The sequence below is a fragment of the Macrotis lagotis genome, chromosome 1 (genome assembly GCF_037893015.1).
Source record: "Macrotis lagotis isolate mMagLag1 chromosome 1, bilby.v1.9.chrom.fasta, whole genome shotgun sequence".
Classification (NCBI taxonomy): Eukaryota; Metazoa; Chordata; class Mammalia; order Peramelemorphia; family Peramelidae; genus Macrotis; species Macrotis lagotis.
The window spans coordinates 494660073-494665079 of NC_133658.1; the positions used below are offsets into that span (position 1 = coordinate 494660073).

At 33.7% G+C, this 5007-nt stretch overlaps 1 protein-coding gene across 1 annotated transcript in view; it reads right to left on the bottom strand.

The window, feature by feature from the left end:
* Positions 1-1136: 1136 nt before the first annotated feature.
* SH3BGR (SH3 domain binding glutamate rich protein) overlaps positions 1137-5007 on the bottom strand; it is a 102921-nt gene continuing 99050 nt past the window's right edge. Inside the window, exon 7 of the mRNA XM_074213860.1 lies at positions 1137-1724. The gene's annotated coding sequence lies outside the window, so the exon portion shown is untranslated. The remainder of the gene's footprint in view (positions 1725-5007) is intronic.

Below are 5007 nucleotides of genomic sequence, written 5' to 3' on the forward strand. Positions count from 1 at the left end.
GTTTTCTTGCTTTCAATTTTATTAATTTCTCCCTTGATTTTCAGAATTTCTAATTTGGTATTTAATTGTAGATCTTTAATTTCTTATTTTTCTAGTTTTTTTAGTCACATACCCAATTCATTGATCTTCTCTTTCTCTATTTTATATAAAGATATAAAGATGTATGCAGCTGCTCTCAGCAGTTCAGAGAGCTAGGATAGACCAGCTATAACAATGCTATCCCCATCCAGAGGAAGAAAAACAAAACAAAACAAAATCCTTCAGAATTTGGTAAATACTATATTCACTTTTTAAAAAATATTTCTTTTCCTGAATCCTAATTCTTCATATCAAAATTGACTAATCTATAAGCATGCTTAACTCAAACATGTACAATATTAACCTGACTATTCACTGCTGGGGGGGGGAAGGGAAGGTAGAAGAAAATTTTGTAACTTAAAAATACATATAGGTATATGGATAAATGTTGAAAAACTTTTATAATTTGTATTTTAAAATTAAAAATCAATTAAAAAATAAAATAATATATAACTGTAAAAAAAGAGCACATAGGGATGTGTTCCTTTCTGTATTTTACAGGCAGGTCACACAGACAATCCTTTTCAATGATCCAAGTTGCAGGTCTGCCAGATGAATGCTTCCTTTAAAAGAATCCTACCTCAGTTGAGGCTGAGAGTCATTCTCTCAAAGGCCACTCATTATTGGTATTAAAGACAAGTCCAATAGGTTTAATGGCTTCATTAGCATATTGTTGCCTTTCTATTTTAACATACCTGATATCAGACAGATCAATTAACAATATATTGTAATATAGCAATTATCTATAACCAGAGCTTCAGTGACTTGAGCACTAAAGGAATCAGAGTGTACCAGGCTGTAATTAGGTATCAATAAAAAGATCCAGAGAAAAATCATAATTCACTTGTTGCTCATGTACCTAAGTACAGGGCTGCAATTAAAATATAATAAGCAGAATGTGAGATGTAAAAATACAATAATCCTAATTCACATTTAAAACTGAATATTTTTAATGAAAGCAACTTTTTGCAATGAACCAATTTAGTAATTAAATGTTTAAAATAGATACATATATACATATCACTGCTTTCAGAATTCTTTAAAATCATTAGAACATTTTAGATGACTTTAAATTTTCCAACTTCTGTCATTAATTCTAATATAATAAAACAGTAGTAAGAACACCACATAACTTACCAGATTTTACAAAACAATTTTTCCATTATTACATTAGACATGAACCCACAGATCTAAATGAAGTTCAATACATAGTTTAAAAATTTCAGGGATCACAGAAGGGTTCATAATTAATTATTATTATTATTTTTTTACCAATCATACTTCAGACCCCCTCCCCCACATATACATACCAGTAGAAAGCATCCCACAATCAGGACATACTTTTCAGTTTCCTGTTCACTAAACTTCTCTGTTTGCAATTAGTATGAGGGAACAATTTTGACTTCTTTAAAATTAAACATATAATTACTAACATTAAACATAAGATTCTTTTGCTGACATCTTATTCCCTTAGAACAAAATTCAATCTCATAAATATGAAACATTTAAAACCCTGTTGGGAACCGTTGTGTATTAGTAGTATTGTGAATTATCTTCACATAGTGTCCTTGAACACCAGAGTCTTGTCTTGCTAAATGCCACAGGAGTGGGAACAGATTAGAGATTTGGAAGGTATTCCGGCACTGCTGTTTTGGTGAAAAAACAGAACACTTGGAAATCTTGATGGAGTACTTGTCTCCTTTGTAATCCTTGTCTCCCACCCCTCCAACACTCACCTGGGGAAGATTGAAAGAGTTCAGAAGTGGCACTCTACAAAACCCCAATGTAATTCTTATTCATGCCATGGATACTACATTTATATCGAAAAAGATTTCAAATGGATACATTTTCTTATTTTCAAATAACAGATGTTAAGTAGATTTTACTTTAGTCATTTTGAGGGCACAATATCTGCCTGTCTATTGTCTTTCTGAATTGCAATTTACATAGGGGGGATGATAGATCAAGAAAAATTAACCCTTATTTCCAGGACTTGCAGTTGAACAAAGGGTTACACATTTATCCAGTTATGTGGGAGATTTTAGTTAACTGACCAGTTCATCAAAATCTCTAATGTAGAGACTCTTTTCCAATTCTCCAAAGTCTCACTGAAAAAGTACAAAGAGATCTTGATTTAAAATTATTTTTAAAATTATACATACACACATATATATTTATATTATTAATTTTGAATTTAAGCAATTAAGACCAGTCAAAAAATAATTTTAGAATCAATTAGAATTTTTTGAGGAACCTCATATGTAATTTAAGATTTTAAAATAGCCAATCAGTAGTTAAAATTCCTTAACAAAATAGAATGCATTATTAAGTTACTTTACACAGTTTAAATACAGTCACCCTACTGGTGACTTAGTTATTACTTAGAGATCTTAATTATTAGCACAGGGCTTAATTAAAATGGAATCTAGATTTCCCAGTCTCAGAAAGAATATTATCAGTTTCCCATGTCTTCCCTTTTATTTTTTTCTTTTAACCAACTGTCATATAAAATTTAAAAAATTTTAAAAAGGCATTTAAAATCAATTTGCCTTCCCCTTCCCCTAGCCCCCTCAAGAGTGGGGTTCCTCTTGGCCTGAGCTCTTAAGTGTTAGGGCCATTAGAGAATGGAGGATGGAATTCAGTAACCACATGTTAAGTCTGGGAAAGAGATGGGTCACCCCAACCTAGGGAGAAGGCTTAGGGGTTTTCCTACACTAGCTGTGGGGCTAGACCAAGTTTTGTGGAATCTTACCCAGTCGGTTGTATAGATTTACATTTCAACTGGGACATTGATTAAGCTTCTGGATCCTAAGAAGTAAGAACTCTTTCCCTTCTCCTCCCCATAGCCCTCCAGAGAGGGTAGGGAGCTGCAGAGAGTGAAGAAGAGCATTTCAGAGAGAGAGAGAGAACAGATCCAAGAGTCAGGCAGAAACGCAGACTAAACCACAGGTTCCATAGATGAGATTGTCCTTCAGGTAAGACAACAGACCCTTTTAGGGGTCAAAGGGTGACTCTGATACAGGCATCCCTGCTTATCAGCAAGTCAAACCCAAAATATGCAGACTCACTCAAAGACTGAACCTCACAGTCTCCCTTCCCTGAGAATTCCAGGGAGAAGAAGAGGGAGGGGCTTAAGGGAAGAGTTTTTCTAACAATCCAATTTGACCTGATCTGGGAAAGATAGCCTAGTTCAGAGTTTCTCTCACCTCATAGACATCTAAGCAGATGCAGGAAAAAACAGTGTCTTTTCATGGTTCACCAAAATGTAGTGGATGAGAACTGGAATCACCAATTAAAGATTGAGAGATGAAGATTGAGAGTTTCTTTGAATAGTGAACAAATTCACATAAGCCTCGGGATTTCTGGGTACTGAGGGCAAAGGGGAAACCCCACCCACCCACCCTTAAGTGTCTGAAACCAGGTAAAAAACTTGGAAACTGGGGGTTAGGAAGGAGGAGATGCTACAAATTTTACATTTAACAATAGGAGTCAATTTACATCTCAGGAGTAGATAACATTTTACACAACAAAATTTAACAGCATAAAAGATTAGATAATTTTTTCTAATTACAAATTTCATAATTCTCTAAATCAGGGACAGGCAGAGAAAATGTCTAGAATCAAGAGATGAAATATCTTCTTCATGAAGCAGCATAGAGAGCAATGACACTAAATCAAAGAATATGTGGTGGGGAGTGAGATATAAGAAGACTGGAAATGCGGGGAGGGGGGATTAGAACGTTGAATGTCAAATAGAGAATTGCATATTTAATCCAATAGGTGATAGGGAGTCACTAGAATTTAAGGAACAGGGATGTTACATGTTCAGACCTATGCTTTAGGAAAATCACATTAGTGACTGAATGAAGGTTGAATTAGAGTGGGGAGAGACTTGAGGCAGATAGAGCCATCAGGAGGCTCTTTCAATATAGTACAAGCATAAGGCAAAGAAAGCCTATACTGCCCAATAAAAAAAATGGAGCATTTTTGAGAGATGTTATAAAGGTCAAATCAATAGATCATGGTGATAGGTTCAAAGTGGATTCATGAGAGAAGGGGCCAAATTTTTTATTTTTTCCTAAAAAGACTGGCATGCAAAGTTATGTGTATTTTTAAAAGAAAAGAAGAAACACTTGTACAAATTTATAGCTAGAGTGGTAAAACAATAAATCTCATGTAGAAGGACACCATAGGTTACATCTGTCTTTTCAACCACACTTAAGACATCACCACTAATAGTCACTAATAAAGAATTAAATAGATTTTGTGTACATTAAAAAACCTATAAAACATAGTTAAAAACAAAAAAATTAAAAATAGTACAATATCTATGGAAAATATTAGCCCATAAATGGTTATGTAACATGTAACTAAAGTACTGACAATTGATAATGTAAATAGGCAAATGAGGCTTCTCTGGACAAAGGTTTGATTTTACATCAAAAGCTTTTATTTAGCCAATTGTACACTGAAATATATTCAAAAATTATTCTGACAGAAGCAGCATAAGGCACATGTATAGGGAACATCCTTAGAATCTCTTGGACTGAATTTGAGCTAATTCCATAGTTTAGAATAAATTTTTCATGAGACTATTAAGGTGTGCTCATTCATAACAAACATATCTATTTGAACCAAACATAAATTTATGTGTATATATCCATATTTTTTCCATAGATAAACAACATACATCTACCCACATAAATGGCATAGCAACTCCTCACTGTAGTGCTGATATGTTAAGAAATGTATCTAAACCTCAGGCCATCTCATTTTGCTGGGGCAATATTGATGAAACATTGTGGCATGGCTTGCACTTGACTTCCTAAAGGGAAGGAAAACATTTAGGGAGAAGAATATTTTTAGGATATTCTTTGAATATATATTACAGTCTCGATTTTTTCACATGCACTAAATTTTCTTCTGTAC